The sequence below is a fragment of the Opisthocomus hoazin genome, chromosome 15 (assembly GCF_030867145.1).
Source record: "Opisthocomus hoazin isolate bOpiHoa1 chromosome 15, bOpiHoa1.hap1, whole genome shotgun sequence".
In the NCBI taxonomy this organism is placed as follows: Eukaryota; Metazoa; Chordata; class Aves; order Opisthocomiformes; family Opisthocomidae; genus Opisthocomus; species Opisthocomus hoazin.
In genome coordinates this window covers 11,491,315-11,511,362 of record NC_134428.1, presented here as the reverse complement: position 1 = coordinate 11,511,362, position 20,048 = coordinate 11,491,315, and the positions used below count along the sequence as shown (strand labels likewise).

The following is a 20,048-nucleotide window of genomic DNA, read 5'->3' as shown; positions in this document are numbered from 1 at the left end:
TGCGTCATGCCGTGAGTCTGTGATTTTGTTGTAGAAATTTAGATAGAAAACAGTATAAATGTGTTACTCTATGTAGGTGTATACTTGTGTTATAGACGAGGTCATTTAAATGGTACAATCTTATCTTGTACGTGCCTGTATTTATTTATTTTTCCTTCTTATTCTGCACATTTCTTGCAGACAAATTACTTTCTTTTAAAAGGTGCATGGACATAGATTTTTGGGGTTTTTTTCCCCCCCAAGACTGAAATAAGCATGTCAGTTTTTACATTAGTGATCCAGGTAAATGATTTGTGCTCAGATTTCGTGCATGTGTATGTAGTACAGTTATGATGGTGATAATTTTTCTGCCTCCCTTTTTAAAGATTTTTACAATCCAAATCATCCATTCTTAATAGACTTCCTTTATTCTCGCTGAACATTGTTTACAGATTTTCCTCTCTGCTGCTGTTACTGATGAGGAACTTCTTCAGAGTGGGTAGTGTTTGCATCAGCAAAATCTGTGAAATTCATTACATACACAACTAAAAATTAAAATGGAAAATATGTACTTTGTATTGGTTGCAGGAACTGTAAATTTACTTGAGCTGTAATATTATTTTTAAATGATTTCTTGTCTAAGGTGGAATTACTTACCGAAACCTGTTCTTTTCTTTAAAGTAGTTGAAACTGTTTTCAGTAATATATTAATGTGTCAGGAAAGAATAGAAGAAATAATCAGCTGAAGCTGATGAAGAGAAAGGGAGGAACACAGTGATTTAGCAGTGAAATTAATCTGGAATTCATTTTTAAATATTTCCAGGAGAGGAGCTTACTACTAGATTTGCAACTCAACTGTTTCAGCCAATTTTATAAAATCTATTTCTTTTTAGTGACAACGTCATTTTTATTTCAGTTCTTTGCATTTGAATGAAGAATGCGACTGTGTTTCCTAAATTTTTTTCGCAATGATGATGAGAGGTTGAAAATATTGGTGTGTGCTCTTGAATAGTTTATAGGTAGACAAAGCGATTCAGAGCTTTTTGTTTAAAATAGCAGCTTACCGTGCCCTGCCTTCAGTGTGTTGCAAAAACTGCTCTGTTGCTGCTGTTTCTGAATTGAGTGTGGCTTGGCTTGTCACTACAGGGTGGAGGTGTTCCAGCCTGCCCCTCTCCCATCCTTGTTCCTTCTGTTGATGGAAAGGCTTCTCCTGCTCATGGCTTCCATTAATTGTCTGCCTGATTCAGATCTTGAACATCTGACCTGAATGTCTTCGTAAATAGCAGAGTAATGAAAATAAAGTTTTTCCGGCAGCAGTTCTTTTGGAATTTTGTTTATGCTGTCGAGCTTCTCGGGCACAAATTAGTCAGGTCGGTGCTGAATAATGTGGTATGCTGAAGCAAGTTTGTTCCTTGTATAGTTCCCATTAACAGTGAAATTACACTCAGATGAGCTTGATTCAGTGCAATTTGAAGAAGGTGTTATGATCCTGCATGTTTTAATAATGTATTAAAATTTCTTGTTGGTCCAAGGGAAAAGATTAGTTTGAGAATCAAATAATTTTTGCAAGACGATACCTTGGTAATTTGATTTTCAGATATCTGAAATATTCTGGATATGGTTTTGCCTGATTCTCTGCAGCATCAGCCAGTTAAACCAGCCACCTCAGCTTTTGACAGGGCTTTACCTCTAGAAGAGCAGCGCTATATGTGGAGGCTCCTTGGCGAGTGGGCAGGATGGATAGTTTTGGAACACATAGAAGTTTTTGTTCACTTCTTTTGTCCAGTACACAGGCATATGTTACCTGGATGTTAGAGCGGAGGGTTTTGGTTAGGTCTTTTGGTATTGCTGCTCTGTCTTGTAGAGAGAAAATGCATATCTGAGATCACACTAACACTGAACATTGAGTTAAGGACTGCTTTGTTGATAAAATCCAAAATTATTTTCTTGCTACAACTGTGAGACTGCAAGTAGTAGGTAAATCAGTGCTGCAGAATGGTTAGGCCAATGCAGATATACGTGTGTGTGTGTGTATATATATAAACTCACACCATCAGACTGCTCAGAGTGTCAAGCTTGTTATTTCTGAACTATTTTCCTTACTCTATTACTTTTGATAGGATCATGAGAAATAGTATAAATAGTGTGAAGATAAAAATTGAGCAGTGAAAGTCAAGTTCAACACAAATGGAGAGTGATATATGAAGGAAAAAACTCATCATTTTGTGCAAAACCTAAGTTAAACCAGCGGCAATCCCACTGCCAGTCATGTCCTATTCAGTAGTAGAAATTAAACAGCAAACATATTCTGTTCTTCCCTGTGCTCCATCCATTCTCGTTTAAAATTGGAAATCTATTGATTTTGGTGCTGATCCAGTTCCTTCTGTAGCGGGGAGCACCTACTCAGCAGCACATCTGAATATACAGCAGTGCACCTGGGTCATGGTTATGAAATTACCTAATGTTACAGAGGTTAATATATATTCGTTATTTACTTCTGCGTGTTCGCTGTTGCGGAGTAGGCCAGTGATTACCTGATCCCATTACTCTGACGTGTGATGCTTGGTGCCAAACCCACCCCAGCCTGGGCAGCTCATTCCTAGAGCCTCCCGTGAGAAACGCTCGGGGAACGGTGAAAGTACCCCCCTTCGGCCCCGTCCCCAGCCAGAGGCCCAGCCGGCACGTTATCCCTGCCAGCCCCAGGGTGGGGGTGTATCCTGCATCCGAGGACTAGCAGGAGCAGAAGGGGGGCGGATGGAAAGTGGCAGTGCCCTCGTGACAGCAAGTGGGGATTTATGTGGCATCAAGATGATTTGCCTGCCAGCATGGAGCTGCTGAGTTCCGCACTCTGAGGTAGGACGCGGAGCTGTCACCTTCACTGAAAATGAGGCAATAATTCACCCTGCGAATGGTGCTGTGAAAGTCAGCGGGAGAAGGAAGGTGCCATTCAGCACAAAAGCTGACAAAATCTGATTGTTAACTACCAGTCAGTACATTAAACTTCATCTCTCTCGAAAGAGTGAGGAGGGAGAGAAATACCTTGTATAATACGGAGACATGTTAAAGAAGACAGATTCCAAGTGAATACTTTATAAAACTCGTATGGTTTAATGCATTTCTGGAGTCATTAGACTGCCTTTTCTGTCTACCCTCCAATGTGACAACCGCAGTGTGTCATAGACCTTAAACTGACAAAAAGCAGTAGAATATCTTACTGCGTTTGGTTGGGAAAGAGCTTCTGTTAAAGTCTGCATTCTTCAGAGATGCCTTCCCCATCAGACCGTCTGGCTTGGCTGTTTGGATACTTATTTTCATTTGTAAATTTGCTGGCATTTCAGCAAAACCACAGCACGATTAGGAAATGAATTTAATTCTGATACGGAGGTATTGTAGGTACGTCTGGAAGGAAAAAAGATTGGCAAAGTAGTAGTAGAATGAAAGACAAATCGAAATCCTGATTATCAGGTGGAGAAATAATCAGATATGGTGAGCAGTGATTTGTATACTGAAGACAAGACTGAGAAGCGGAGGGAATGTGATGTAGTACAGTTTGCCAGAATTAGTTGTGACCTTATTTGAGAGGTTGGTAAAGATGCGTTTAAAAGGTGGGAAACATTTTCCAATATGGTCTGTGACTGGATCCGTAGCTGGTGCTACTGATGTTGGAAACAGCAGGGAGTTACAAATGGATTATGGAAGGTTCTTGAGGAGCACATTGTTTAGAAAGCCATTTCAAAGTTGAGAAATATTGAAACAAGCTGTACTACGGGAAGCGGTTGCTGGTTTTTGTTCTCAGACTGACACTGAAGCAGAAGGTACCCCGTCTGACTGATGAAGTCTGGATTTTTGCCATATCAACAACTGTCTTCCATGAGACCACAAAATTATAATATTTATTTTTGGCCACCAAATTTCTGAGATCCCCAAATCTCTCTCCCAGTTTGTTTAGGAGAAGCTCGTTCTCCTGGTGCCCACTGAGTGCTGGAGACTAAGGAATGGGCAAAAAAGGCTTGTCAGAAACACTTCTCAACAAGCAAAGCCTTTGGAACTAAATAGACTTATTTGTCATTCAAACTATACGAAGAATCATTAAAATACAAGTTACAGCCAAGGTTTTCAAATGATTGCATTTCTGGAATGGGAGGGATTTTTAAAACAAGGAAATTTGCAGGAAGCTAGGACAACTATAATTACTCCATCAGAATTTCTGTTGTTCCATGTGCAAAAGCAATAACGTGATCTGCCAGTTTACATGAGAACAGTTTTCAATAGGTTAAAAGCAGAGCTGATCGTGTGTGAAGGTGCGTTTAGAAGATTGAATACAGTATGTAGGACACTACTTTTTTAAGTTTCCCTAGAAATGTTAAGGTTAAAAGTAAGATTTGCCTTGTCCTTGTCAACCAGGTTGAAATAATTACCTTGAATTACTTGAAACACAAGGATTTTCTCATTTTATTATTAATTCCTTGTGAGAGTCCATTAATATTTAAATTTCTTTGAACTCCAATGGAATCTGCTAATACCCTTACACAGCATCACTAATAAACATTGGTGCAGTAAGGTGCTGGGAAATGGAGTTAGCTCAGATGTTCCACTGGTTGTTAACAGAATTGCCATCTTGATCTGCTGTGTACTGAGCTCACCTTCATTTCTTTGCCTTTCCTGAATTGCTATTCTACTTTTTTGTTCCTGTGGAACTCCTGGAAACGGTTGGTGGCAGGCAGGCAAGGTTTTTCCAAAATCAAATCCTTTTTTTATATGTGTTAGCAACAGAAAACAAATACTTGACTTCCCGCCTTTCCTCAAACTGGACCTGCCTGTGCTTTCTCCCTGCCCAGGCTGCCCCACTCTGAATTGCGGTTTTACCTTTCATTCTCTTAACGGTAAGCTGTAGTTTGTTGGTTTGCTTGTTTTCACCTTTATTTGGAAAGATTAGAACTCAGCCTTAGCAACATGGCTCCACTTGAAGAAAGGGGGGACCTGGGATTTGCATTATACGTTTGGACCCTGTCCCTCTAATTCAGTAGGTGTCTTGGTGGGAAACATGGTACCTGGCAAGCACATCGGCTTTTTTGTTCTGTTTTGTTTGAAACGTTGCGTTGGTAGTTTGAGGAGGAAGCGCTGAGACAGGAGGACGTTGTCCCTGGGCCTGTGAGAGGAGTGCTGGTGTTTCAGGGCATGGCCAGGCTCCCTCTCTGTTCTGTGTAGCAGTGACAGTAGCTGCTACGGCATTTCCTGGGCTTCACGGCTGCCTTCCTACGTCGGGATACCGTAACAGCATCATGTGCTTAGGGTGGAGATGTCGTTTTCAAATTCGAAAGCTGTGTTGTGTATCCAGCCTAGGAACGCTGAAGCTGCTGGTAGCTTGGCGTGTCTCAACTCTGGCTGCGTTGCAGTCCGTCCGAGGCATCTCGGGGTGCCTGGGCCACGTCTGGCCAGCGTCTCAAGAGCAAAACAAGACACCAGTCTTGTGTGGTGATGTGGTTGGAGTGTGAGCCCCTGTGTAAGTGCTCTGCTGTTACAGCTCGGTATCACTGAACATATGCCTGTGTTGGTAAGATGAGGAAGGGAGAAACAACTGTCGATTACTCTCTTGCATTACTGTATGGGGAAGTGGCCATTATGAGCCTTACTGTAGTCTATTTCCTACTTCATGTGCTGGGGAATCGGCATCAGGGTCACAAACCATGGGACTTTTTTCAGCTTTAGACAACAGCAGAAAATGTAAAACTGAAGCTTCAAATCACATTTTTAATCTCAGAAAAATAGAAGTGGTGATGTTCGTATGTTTTTCAATCAGTAGCAAGCGTATTAATTCTTAGCACAATGACAATGCGTGTCTATTTTTGAAAAACTGAAATTGCTTTTAAAAATGTTATTAATATTTAAACAGACACTCCAGAGATGTATTATTTCTGAAATTATTCAAATCGTGTTGTAGATATTTATTACGCACATTTAGTATGATATTCTCAGTTGCTATTTTTGCTATGCATCTATTTATGAACACTTTTACATTTGGTTTACACCCTGCAAGCCAAATCATAATGTGGAAGTGAGGCGGGAGAAAAGTTGCATACACTCCTGTCGTATTTTTGCCTTTTGCCATAATGCAGTCAACAGAGATAGAATAAAAAAAGCTTAGTTGATTTTTTCAGTTTTCAGAAAAATTCCTTTTTTTTTTTTTTTTTGTCAGCTGGAGCCACTGTTTTTGTGCAGCTCTCTAAGAAAGTTGCATCACGTTTGCTTTGTTTTTTAAGTTGGTGACTTGTATCTCCTGTGCTGATGTTTTGGGTGTCTACGAAAAAAGAGAATCTGGAATCACTTGCTGTAAGAAAATGCAGTCGTGTTCAGCACACTTGAAAAGAGCTGGAACTAAAGGTATGCAGAGTTTATAATGTATGTTGTTTGTCACCATACTTGTTTCAGTCTATGAATAGAAAATTTACTTTGATTTGAAATTCTATTTTTATTTCTGTGTTCTTCCTCATTACCCCAAAAAATGTATTGCTGGTTCCTGGGATGGGGAGAAGGAGGGCGAGCTGTACTAAGTACAGGGATTTACTCTGGTTGTGAAGGATGCAAAGTGCAATTGCAGCTATAGTAGCAATAGTTTTGCAGAGAAGATTGGAGAAAAATCCTAAATAATCCAGCTGTGCTGCAGTGAAATATCTAATTATGTGCTTTGTATGAAGTACATCAGCAATCCTTTTGATTTTATTTTTCAGTAATGCAAATATTAGCATTGCAGATATGCTTAGAATTAAGCACATAGCTTCTTCCTCAGTTGGGGGACTAATACTTGGTTTTCATACCAAGCTTCGTTTATTTTTCGAACTTGCTTTGTTTATTTTTATTTCTGTATTTCAATGTTAGTATTTTGAATAATATTGTTATTTCTGGACTGCAAACCTATATTGTGTTTTTTTAATTTACTTTCAGAAGTTCAGCAATAAAACTTTGTGAGAAAAAGATGTGAAAGAAGGCAGAGCAGCCTTTGCATTCCTGCCTTTTGGGGAGGAACACCAACCTGTCATGTTACTCCTGTGTTTGTGTTATCTCTGCCTGCATTAAGAACAAAGCCTTGTAATACAGGGCTGCTCGGAAGTTTTATTTACCCCTTTCTTAGTGTGAAATTAATTTGTTCAGGAGGAGATATAAATCATCTGAGGTGAAAGAAAATTGATTTTTACACTATCTTTCTCTTGTTTCACTCTTAGTAGTATTCGCTTCATTAGACTCTCAGAGTATGTATAGGTATTATAAAATGTCCAAAACTTGATATATTGAGGTACTTGAATGGATTTCAGGCATTAAAGAATTATGTTGAGATGATATTGTTATCAATCTAGTATTTGGCACATTGGTAAGGAAATGTCTGCTTTATTCTCGTTATAGCCATGGGCAGAACTTTGTTGCCTGACACAAGAGCAGAACATACACACAGTGAGAAGCGCCCAAACTTTGAAACGCTGCTGTATTTATACACGTTAAATGTAAAATGTGTATAAACAGCAGTTTCACAAATACATTGGAAGACACAGAAAGCATTCAGAATTAAGAAACGCTTTAGTTCGGTGGGCGTTTTGCTTCTGTGCTCAAGCTGTCCGTTGAAGTTACCAGCCATTGCAGAAAATCCCCAAGAACTGTGCTATTAGAACTGCTTCTCCCTTGCAGTGCACGTGCAATTACACTGCCAGTTTTCTATACATGCTAACATGGTAAATAATTGGCCATGAAATAAAAGGACAACCTAGAGAAGACAAAATACTGAGAAATGAAATCCCAAGACGCATTGTACAATTCACTTTTAAGTGACTTGTCTCAAAAATTAAACCCCCCCAAACCGCAGAGTGTGTGGGAGCATAGCTTCCTCTCTTTCTGTAGATGCTGTCTGTCCGGTTTTGTTGTTGCCATCCTACATTCATTTTAGCAATGAAGATATTAAAGATTTTTTTTCCTGTAGCCTTTTGATTTTGTAGCTATTTCCAATATTTGGGAGCTATGAAACTGGATTTACTAGTTTAAAGGTGTCTGAGAGTAAGATAAATAGAATGTTGGAGGCATTTTCTGAAATTTTTTGTCTTGGGCTTTGTTTGCAGAGAATTACAACTTTTTATCAAGCTGAAGTGTTTTATTTTCGGTTTCTTTAGTAGCGTAACGTCAGATGACCTGATTCTAGCTACCATATTCTCCTTGAATGGTGATTTATTACAATTGGTGTATTTTTGTTTCGTTGGAAGTACTCATTGAGTAAGTTCTGTAGAGGCTGAAAACAACCATGTGTATTTTTCTGCAAGCTTTAGCTGTTGCATTTGCAAACGAAGCCTGCCTCAATTAGGCTGATGGTGAAATACTTCTTGAAGGCCTGTGTCGAGGTGTTTGTCATTCAGTGACAGTGGAGGAAAAAAAAAAATCTCTATTTTTTTGAAGATCAGATATTGAACTTGCTCTTAGATGCTTATTTTGTCTCCCAGAGGTATGAATTAGAGATACCTTTAAGCTCAAAGAAATCCGTGTTAGATATTTCTGGAGCAGAGATCCTGTCTAACTTGCCATCGCTCAGCTCCCGTCAGTGTTCACGTTCTATTTAAAAATTCTGTCTCCGTAGGTTCAGGTTGGTTGCAGTGTGCTTCTGCCATGCCTCTCTTTCTGGGTATATTAAATAAGGCATATTTAGATTGTGTAGCTAAATGCTGTCTCTTATAATGCTGTGTCTCTAAGCAGTTATAAAGGAGACTTAGAAATGTCTCCAACCTAGCTAGATTTTTTAAATTCCTGTTTTGTTTGAAAACCAGAGCGTTCCAGAAGAAGCTGTCACCGGTGCCCCACATTGACACTTTCCAAGTTTCCGTTGGTTTCTGCCAGTCTGCTCTCCTGTGTCCCTGAACACACTGGTACCACGGGAGTTACTCCCCAGGTGCTCAGCACACCCCCCTGCAGATGTCTGCTGATCAGTACAGACCAGCTCCTGAGAATGTGTTTTCTTTCACATTTCTCATACAAAGGAGAAATTCTAAAATGAAATGCAGATATGAGAAAATATAACTCAAAGTTACTACTGCTACTTACAAATAGAGAGTATACACTGACTGTGACGGAAATTCCTGTTTCATCTGTCAGTGTTGAGTAATGGGTTTTTTTCCAAATAGTTCTAAAATACTTGTGCAGTTTACGTATCAAAATTATTTTTAATATGTTTAAATTTTTTTAAGATTTTATTAGGAAAACTATTTTGATATTGATATTGCACAGTAATCTTAATTTTTAAACAGTTTTATCAGTTTTACTTTATGGGAAGAAACCCACTCAAGGATAGCAATACAGTGTGGTTTATTACTGTGTGTTCCAGACTTTAGAAAAACAATAATTTTAAAATATAATGTTAGTAGTTTTCTCTTAGTTAATGCATGCTTTCCTAAAGCCACTTGACTAATGACAAAAATGTAACCGTACCTTTCAAGACTTGCATTAGGTTTCTTGTTTTTGCCTCGTGTGCAGAGCATTTATGGTCTTGGAGCATTGCTAATCTGTTCTGCCAAGTGAAGTTCAGGTTTGAAAAGATCTCCACAGTCAAAATACTCACTGAATATGTTCTTAGTGAAGCTGTATTTGAGACAGCTAATTCTGTGTAAGCTGTGGCTCGTGTATCAGTGTGGTTGGGAAGTAGTTCAGCAGTTTTCAGTCTTTCCACACCTGTACCAACAGTTAATGGTGCTAATGTTCACTGGTAGCCTGCCAGCGGGTGAGAAGCAGATGCTGCGCTAATTAATAATCACAATTAATACCCTTCATGAATGAAAATGATTGAGGGAAGGCAGTATAAACAAGTTAATTTTCTCTCAGTTTTCAGACATTTGATTTATTTATGCTTCTTATGCCTCCACCCTTGGGTACCTGCAGGGTTAGCTTTACCCGTCTGGAGAGCAGACACCCAGACCTGTCAGATGCGGCCCCTACGCTGTCCTGCAGTCAGCAGAGAGGAAGCGTATTTGAGGAATACAGGCTAAGGTGTCAGTTCTTTGTGTCTCTAACCAAATGTATGTTTCTAACCAAAGATGTGTATTCATTTCTTGAAGAAGTAGTTTTTGTTTAACTCTTTACTAGTAGCAAATAAGAAAATCGGAGATCAGTGTTTCTCCAGTATTTCTTGTTTTTGTTTCAAAGTCTTGTAAACTTTATGTATAACAATCCCTTGGGTACAGGCCTTCTGAACTCTTACTTGAAAAGTGAGGGCGTATTTTACTTGTTATTTTCATGTCATTTTGCATGCTTTATTCGCCTCTGACACTTGTTAGCGGAGCGCTACGATTTTTCTGCTGCTTGAATACTAGCACATTGTCTCTGTTTTGCTTCAGTGTGCCAAGTCAAATGGGCAAAGATGAAATTCGTTGCTGCCGTACCATTAAAGGATATCTGATTCCAAGGAAGTACATGCAGTGCATTCCTTTAGCAATAAAAATGCTAGCTTGATTAAAAAAATGTTTCCCACAAAGAAACAGCTAATTACATTGGTAACGCATTAACAGAATGTGTAACTTGCGTAAGGATGCAACAATGAATTAAGTGAAGTAATCACAGGAATTGAAGCATCTTTTTGAAAAGTAGGACAAGTTGTCTGAGTGTGGTGTGTGTTTAATACCAACCTAACAGCACGAGAGCAAACAGTAAGACAGGTAAAGTACATCAAAATATTAATTATATGGATTCATGCTATAGCTTAAAAGTGCTTACTTACTGCTTCTCTTCAAGGGAATTGCTGACAGAAGTTAAAGCATAACATCTTGAATTATTCACAAGTATCTGAATGATGATGGGTAGATCTAAGTGATACCCAGGAGAGCTTTGATATTCAAACAGGACAAAGACAGCACAAAGACATTTTATCAATTCTTTAAAAGTTGTTTTGATTTATTTTGCTTTTCTAAAGATTTCTTAGCGGATATGAGATTTGAATCGTTCCTTCCTGCACACATTTTTCAAGCTACAAACTATTGTGCTATAGCTTAAAAAAAAAAAAAGTTATGAGTTATGTTTTGGTTTAGTAGGCTAGATCTTTATCCTGTTTTAAAATTAAAAAAAAAAAAAAAAAAATCCAAAAGAATTTCCAAAATGTCTTACAAGGTCAGATAAGAAAAAAAAGGATGAATATAAATGTTGCCATGATTCTTTTAGACAACTCATTATCCAATGGCAACCAGCATCTGATGCTCTGAAGGTGGTTGGTTTCAGTAACAAGGTATTGAGCCATTTTTAATTTGACTTGGTAAAATTCCCTTTAAGCAAGCAGTTACCTCCTAGTCCTTCTAACAATTTCCCTTAACCCCTCTAAAAGATGAAGACATATTACAGTGCATCCAGGCAGAATTAGGTTATTCCGCAGATTAGGCGACTCCGGCTGTGATTTGCTGCTTTCAGCAAACGTGACAGCTAGTTCGAATCAGTTCTTGGTAGTGTAATTTTTGAGGAGTTGTAAATCAGAGATGATAATTTAACCATGCTAGTTGGCAAATGCTGCAGGGCACTTGGTGACTCAGCTGGAAGTTGTGGGGGTTACATGGTGAACAGCAGCTCTGGATCTGTTCATGGGCATGGCTGTCAGCGCGTGCTTCGGTCCTTTCTCCCCGATCCCATCAGAGAGGGTCAGCAGCTGGAGCGAGGGCGCGTTCCCAACACCGTCGGGTTAATTGCTCTTAGGTCCAGGAGGCAAAGAACAGCAGAGCAGCTTTTCGGGAGTATAAATTAGTTTTGAGAAGATTGTCTTCTTAAAGTTAATAATACTGGAGAGTGCATTAAAACGGCAATAATTTTGGCAGTAGGGATTGTTCAGATGCTCTTGTTTTGAAGCGGCATGGAGGGCAATGTTGAGAAGCATGCATTTTTGGAATTGGTTTAACAACTTCATCCTCAATCTGAACTCACGTTACAGCATTTTTATATCCACACTTACTAAAGAAAGATATTAATCTGTTGCTTGGCAATGGAGATGATCTTTTTCTAAGGCTCATTGAAGAAATCTGTTAAGAGGAGGATTTATTTTTTTATGGGAGTAGAGAAGCCATTGATTCATCTATGTGTTTATCTTGAGAAGTGAATGCTGATTTTGAGTGAAATTCCTGAGAAATGTAGCTTTGGCCAAGGGGAGAATAAGAATGGACAGTAGTTTATGCTGTAATAATCATATTCCTATCACAGACTGTTGAGATTCAGGCTGCTTCCTTATTCCCTCCCCACGTTGAAGATAGTTACGTTTTCATTGGAACTACATATGGTATAAATCAAATTCCACCGTGGTTTGTGTCTTGTGTCCAGCAAACCCTCTGATCCTGAGCCTCGCGGGCAGGTGGATGGAGCCCCACTTCCCAGCGGAATCCCTGCGCGGTCCAGGGCAGGTGTAGCAGCGCGTGGGTTGCTCATGGCAGCGCTGGAGCTCCAGCGCCTGTGCTTTATTTTATGATGCAACAAATATAATTGAACCTCTTGTAGTGCTGGCTCTCTTGGTGCATACAGAATGTAAAAGAAGCAAAGAACTGTGGTTAAATGTGTAAATCTGAAATGGTTTTGGAAGGCAGCTCTGCTGGAAAACTTGCAAATACACTGAGGGAATGATAAAGTATTAATAAAATATTAATATGTGAGTTTGCAGTATAAAGAATCGTTGCACAAAGTGAGACTTGTTGTTTCCAAAGGTAATATGGGGAGTAGGAAAGGAAGTGGAATAATTTAAATATAAAAGGCAATGAAATGGGATGAATCAAAGTATGACTAACAAGGTGATTTAGTGAGATGTGGTTAAGCTGGATGCAATGCGATTTTAAGAGAAAGGGGTAGATTAGAAATGTAGACATTCAAAGCAAAATACAAAATAAATCAAAGATTGTAAGTGGAGCTAGTGTTTAGTAACAATATTTTCAGTATAAAAACTATTAGGCATTTAATTATAATTTCATTAAATTTAAACTGCCTCCTACATACATAAACATTCAGGTAACAAAAATAAATGGGAACGAGTTGCCAGGTTGTTGTAATGTAAAATAAACATCGAAAGGGAAAAAATAAATGGGCCATGATTTTACAGTGTCACTTTAAAGTAAACAGTGAATATTTTTATTGAGAACTAAGCAATGTTGGGTAAAATAAAAGATGAGCAAGACCTGAGAGGTAATAAATTAAAAGAAAGTGTAAGCACCACCTAGAAGCTAGAGGCTTGTTCTATATGATGAAAAAAAGAAAAAAAACCTGATTTCTTTTTAGATTAAAAAAATATTCAAACTGAGCTCTGCACTGAGAATTTGTATGCTGAGCCTGTCAGACTGTGAATCTTTATTATTACTGGGCTTTATCCTTGAGTACATAGCTTGCAATTCAGTCTGAATATTAAACGTCGGGCTCCAAGGCACCGGTGAGAGATCTGCAGCAGCCAGCAGGTTCCTGTTCCGCCCTGAGCAGCCTTTGACCTCGCTCTTCATTGAGAAGTGCTCTGATTTCACGTGTGTCAGCTTGCTGGTGTGAAGCTCCTGAGGCCGTGAGTGATGGAGAAGGTACCATTACCTGTGGTTTGTGATTTTCATAGTGTGCTCGGAAAGGTTACAGATGAAAAAAAAGATGTGTGGAACCGGTCATTCAGAAATGTGGAGGAAAACGTGTGGTGCTTACAAATCCGGTTCTTTTTATACTTGGATATAGCACACCTAGAAAGAACTATTGTTAAAAACCCACTTTTTTATTCACAAATTGCAAGTCTGTGACAAATGGTTCTGAAGAAATATATTCTGTGTGCCTGGGCTATAGGTTGCATCATTTATGTTTGTGCTTTTTGATCCTTTTTCCTCCCATGAAAAGCAAAATTTGATTAGCACAGGCAGAAATGTTTTGTAGGGTGAGTTGCTCTTGGGGAAAATCTGCTGCTTTTCCTTGACATGGCTATGCTCCCTACGTTCCTTTCTTCTGATCAGAGGTGAGCATTTGAGCTACAGTGTGGGATCTGCACGCACTTTCTCTGTACTGTGACTGTACATTTTGCAATCATAATCAGTCATGATCAGCTGGAAAGAACAACAACAAACAGTGCTTTTGAAAAGAGACCCAGCCCGAGGTTCTCCTGTTGGATGTAAAATAAACACTAACTTCTTTTTTAAGATCAGTTGTAGTCATTATACCTAGTAGGAAAAAATTGGCAAACGTGGAAGATTTATATTATTTTACTGTTTGCTGCTTTTTCATACTGAAATCTTATTGCTTCATAAACGGCAAGAATACTTTTGATAAAATTGGTAAAGACATCTCACGTGCACAGATAGATGTAACTTTTGCTTTCTCCATAGAAACAGAGCCGTGGTGGGTCGCGTGACCTGTGTCTGGGGTTCAGCGTGGTTCGTGTGGTATCTGATGGGAAAGGCTGGACCCTGTCGAGACCTGACAACCTTAGAACAGCCAGTTTTCCTGGAGATTGGTAGCTGTCAGCTAACTCAGCCCCTCTCCATCCAGGGTGTTAAAGGATGCTCGTATTTTCCCTGGTGATAAAAATTTCTTTGGATCAGAAAATGTGGAGTCTCTACTCAAATGAGACTTTTTGACCGCAAGAGACATGCTTCAGTTGGAATGGGCTGTACCCTCTGCCCGTAGTTTTTCTGTTAGGGCTCGTGACTACCGCGTGCCACTGCATTGCTCTCGATGTGTTCTATTTTCCTGCTCATGGTAATAGGTAAAGCCTAGAGTTGAGTGGTTTCTGTAAAAATTGCTTGGTTTTTTTTCCTTTTTGGCAACTTTATTTTCCCTTGTTCTGGTCATTAATTTCAGATGATATTTATTAATGTCTAAATCTCTTAAGTAATGTCAAAATTTTCATTAAAAAAGAAGAAAAAAATGGGCAAATTTACCATTCTTTTCTCTACATCTGAAATTCCTTTCAAAACTACATTGTTTAGACAGGCATGGTTCATTTCTTGAGCTGTGATAGATGAGAGAACCATTATTTTAAAAATGCGAGATGTAAAACCCCTGTTCTGAAAGTATAATGTTCAGCTTTTTAGTCTTTGTCGGTATCAGGGTATTCAGTGCTAAAAGCTCACCACTGGAATTGATAGAAGGCGTTCTCTGAAGTTGATAACAGTTAAGCCTTTTTCAAATTACTTGGTTATTTCTGCATCTTCTTTGAATGCCTTGTTCACTTAAATTTGTGAGAAATGATCTCTTAGTCTAGCAGGCGTAGGAGTGTGTTGCCGTGGTTAAGCACAGGAGTAATCTTGCTGATGTCCGTGGAATTGCTCTGCCTGCTGAAGAGCTTCGGTAGAAGTGTCCATTGCAGAAGAGTGAGGTGAAAGGAAAAAATTTCAAAGAAAAGTTCTAAACCTGTTATTTGTCAAGTAGCAGGTGTGGTGGCTGTAGTAACAGAGGAGCTCGGTGCCTGGGACTTTGCCCCTGTCCTGCACTGACGGGGGCTGACTTTCCCCGAGCGGGAGGCTTGTGCGTCAGTAGCGAGCCAGCTTTGCAGCCGGGGGTTTGAAAGATCCTTGTTCTAGGGGACTTGGAGAAGACTGTTCAAGAACTTAGACTAATTAACCAGTCAATAGACAGAGGGTTAGTTTGGAGGTTGGCTTGTTTGTTTGTTTTTTGTTGCTTTTAAAAGTATTTGCAAAGAAACAAACCAATTTCTGTGACTTTTTCAGTAGATGTAACTTTTCATTAATCTTGAATAATTTCAAAAATTTATTTTTTGTTGTTCTTTCACAGAGAGGTAGTTTTTAGATGTGTTTTGTGTATCAGGAATAGATAAACGTGGCTATCTTTTTCGTGTAGCAGCCCTATGTTATCAAGAGTGCTTTAGGCAGTCATGTAAACTTAACTCTCCTCCTTCTGTTTTTACTGCACCCGTCTCTCTCCGTTGTCTGCTCAGACTACAGCTGGCAGTCATGGAAAGGATCCTGGAATGTCACTTTGGTATTACAGGTTTTTCTCCCTTTCTGAGCTGTGAGTTCTGGAAGTCTGATGTGCACAATAGTATAATACATTTAGTGGTGCCGATCAGTCTTTGTGCTTTCAGCCGTTAGATCAGTGTTGTTGCAGGTGAAGATACACATTTTAATGTTGTTTGTAGTGGCATGGAATGAGAGTAAGAGGGGTTCCAAGAAAGTAATAGAGATAAGTGACATTAGGTGACGATACAGCCTGTGGCCATTATTACGAAGAAGTGTTTTGGCATCAGTCAGTGGTTTTTGTAATTACAGTGGTACTACTCTGAGGTGAGGAGAGGCTTAGTAGTCCTGTGAAGTGCTGACAGTTTGGTGACTTCTCTTGAAAGCCTGAAGGTACTGAAAGCTTTGCGCATCGACTGAGTATGCACACAGTCACAATACCTGATGTCCGGCATTTTTGGTGCGTAGCACTGTAAAAATGTAATTTGACTAAGGTTTTTTCTTCCAGAACTCGTTTAAACCTAATTCAAAATAAAGTAAAAACTTCACTAAAACCCGCTAAGGCAGAAATGAGTATCTGTCATGTGTAGGCTTGGAAAGGAGATCAATTGCATGAAAAGACCACAAATTTTTCAGGTTAAACCCTCTAAAATTGTATTTCTTTTTTTGGAATTTTATTAGTAATTAGTGTGAAAGAGAATAGACTTTTGTTCCCGTGCGGAGGGGGGTTGCTGTGGAGGACAGGCAGTCACCACTTCGCATGAGTTCTTTGCAATCCGTGGAAAGTGCTGGTCGTATTCTTACGATCACCACCATTTAGGCAGTCAGATATTTTGATTATTAACATGACTTTTTTTTAGAATTTTGCGAGAGGCTGAAGTTGTTCCTAAAGGACCATCCAGTATGTTGTAGAAAACAGTTTAAATTTTAATTTTTTTATTGAGGAAGTGTTGAATTATGAAAAAGAAAACTAAAATATTATTAGGAATATAATCAGTGAAGGACATCACAGTGCTTTTTTTTAATGCCCCTCTTACTTCTTCTCCCACAGTCCAGTTGATGTCTTTGTGTATTGTTGGGACATTAATCTTGATAATGGCAACGGAATGCCATGTATTCTTGAAATACGGATCTAAAATGAAACACTTGGTGAAGAAGTCAGTAGTGAGGTTTTGAGGCCATTTACTGTATCAGCCAAGTCTATATCCAGATTTCCTACCTTGCTGTGATTCCATTTGTCCTTTCCCAGATCATCATCTCAGGGTAGTGGGATATATCTTGCAGATGATGCTTTTATCTCAAATGAGGTATGGAAATAGAAGATAGTTTGAGGGTATCACAGTCTAGTTCTGTCTCGTAGCCTGTACAATGCTGCTGTACTGTAGGGCTCAGAGGAGGCACAAAGCACTTCTTCCACGGCTTGTACAATGTTTTTAAAATAGTCAATATTTTAACAGATCCGTGACATTTTTACCTCTGTAATGCAAGGCAGTTATGAATGTGGTGGTCATTATGACCTCCACTGTACAGGTGAGAAACTGTGCACGTTCCAGTTAGTATGTTGAAGTTTGTGTCTTTTACTGGTCTCTTGTCATCACATTGCATGGAATACTTACAAAGGGGCATAGCCCTAAAGGCAGGAAAGTTACACAACGGAATCATTTGCCAAAGGTCCAGGACAGAGCTGAAGTCGGTTCCCACCTTGCAACGGTGTCCCATCATTTACAGATATAAGCATACAGAATAGAGTATCAACCAACAAACTTAATGCCGAGCACTAACATTTGGCCCTAGTATTTCAAAGAAGTTCTTATGCCAAGAAAGCCTATTCAGTTTCAAATGCCATTTGGACAAATCCCTGCTCACATTCACCAAATCTCAGTATTTGTCTTCCTGTCACAAAGAGAACTTCCATGACTCCTGCATGCAAAAACACGCTCTCTGTACTCCTTGAATTCCAGTTGTGCTAGATGCCTTTTTACTTTTGAGACAAAAGTTTACTTAATTTTGAAACATCAAACATTGAAACCTCATAGAAATTTTTTTTCACAGGACTTTACAGTATTCATTTTACAGTGACTATTTCCAGAATATTACTCTTTGCAGTGAACACTGTATATACTGTATATGCATTCTTGACGGTAGTTTTTGTGTATTTGGTTATACTTCTTCCTTTCTACACCAAGCTTCACTCTTGATGTTACAGCAAATGCTCTTCCACTCCTTGAGCTGCTTCTGTATCTACTTCACAGGGTACAGTCTGTGCTTAGTGCTTCATCCTTTCTAAGATTCTCATCCTTTAGAAAATTGACCCAGGGCACCTTGCTTCCATCCTACCCTCGTCCCACAGACATCAGTCCCTGGCCACCTCTCCATCCCAGGACTCCCAGCAGCAGCACTCCTACGAGTACAAGTGGATCTGTGAGAATGTGAACACAGATCTGTCATGAGGCTGGCGACTGGGGTTGCGTTGGCTGCTGGGTTTAAGCACCGTGGTGTCACATGTAGACATGCTAGGGCCTGGTGTCAGCGGGCTGCTCCCACAGAGGAGGGAGCCAGGAGCAGAGTGCGTGCAGCCCGTGCCCTCTCCCATGGGGCACAGCCCTGCTGGGTCGAAACATGGAGGGCAGGGCCTGGCCCTGTCCTCTGACAGTCCCAGCGAGGTGCTGAACCAGGCCCAGGATCCGTCCAGGGAGTCCAGTCTGGAGCAGCAGGTCACTGGGACAGAGGGCAGAGGCGAGGTGACACTATGGGTCTGACGTCCCTGCAGGGAACAGGGCTGAAAGACAGACTGGAGGGACGATGCACCGTGGGTCGAGGGGGCTGACCCAGGAGACAGGCTGCCTGCAACTGCCGTCCGAGGCCCGTCCAGGGCCGGAGGGGGGTAACCCCACGCTGTAGTTTAGGCCAGCAGCCAGAGCCTGAGAAATATTATTTTTTTCCATTGTGCTAAGAAACCCTGTTCTGTCAAATATTCGTTGGAATGATCATATTGCAAAAAAATAGCAATAATAAGGTGATGCTCAAGACTTGTGATTAAATTTTGTGGTAAAAAAGTGCAGCTAGAAATGCTCAGTGAATGGTTTCAGTCTACCTCTTCTAAGGCTAATCAATGCAGTGGGCTTCTCCATCTACATCGAGTATGCTAGAATAAATATCGAATATAGTTTATCATATTCCAGTTGCATTCCTTTTTTTCTCCTTTCTTCTTTTTTTTAACCTCATGTTCTAAGGATTTACTTTTAGTGCCTCCGAACATCTCCTTTTGACAGACAGTGCAAATTAAAAGATACAGCTAGGCAAAGAAACTGGAACCCAAATATGCCCCCTGGGTTTTCATTTACAGTTAGAAGCTACAGACACAATTACTGCTGACAGGAATTCAGAAGCCAGTGGCAGAGTGCATGTGGCAGCAGACTCATGCCAGGCAGTAATTGGGAAGATTATTTTTAATCAGAGCATATCCTACAGCCCAAACATTAGAAATCTCTTGTAAGGCTGACAGGAAATTAAACTGAGACCAAACAAAAAAGCCTCAAAATAGAAGTAATATGGTTAGAAGTCTAATGATGGCAAAACTCACTGCTTGTTGTATTTGGCTGTTATCTAAAGGGAATGACTTTTAACTTGCAGCAACAGATATAATTGTTTAATTGCATTTTTAGAACAGAATTAAAATAAAAAGTATCAGATTAGATCAATTTATATGTAGGCTTTTGATAAAGGTGTGAAGCAGTAGGTATTAAGTCAGGCTTAGTAATTGTGTATATGTATTAGTAGTAATTTTTATTATTGCTCTGGGTTTTTTCTTTTCTCTCTTTTCTTTATAATTTAATACAATGCTTACAGGAGCCACTTTATTGAAAAATAATGTCATGTTTCTGATACTCTTGGAATGCCTGAGTATGGTAACTGTTTATGAAGCTGGAATGGCTTGGGGCTGTCTTTCTCAAGACCCTGCAGAATGACCTCCACTTGTTGGGCTGCCCCAGCTCACTGCCCTGAGGGAGTCAAGACTGGGCTATTCTCAGTACTTGTCTGCACACCTCAAATTTTCACCCAAAAACTCAGCTTTTCCATTTTTAAGTGAATCTTAAAACATCATCTTCTTTGCCGGACTTTTACATGGATACTTAGCAGGACTTCTAGTTGACT

General features: G+C 39.7%; 1 protein-coding gene across 34 annotated transcripts in view; it reads left to right on the top strand.

Annotated features, from left to right (window-relative positions):
- The window catches only part of RBFOX1 (RNA binding fox-1 homolog 1), a 1,166,109-nt gene that overhangs the window by 372,164 nt on the left and 773,897 nt on the right, over nucleotides 1–20,048 (top strand). The window contains exon 1 of one of the 34 annotated variants that reach the window (XM_075435940.1): nucleotides 6,267–6,360. The exons of the other annotated variants lie outside the window; for them this stretch is intronic. The gene's annotated coding sequence lies outside the window, so the exon portion shown is untranslated. Of the gene's footprint in view, nucleotides 1–6,266; nucleotides 6,361–20,048 lie in introns of those variants that run through there. 34 annotated transcript variants of the gene reach the window in all.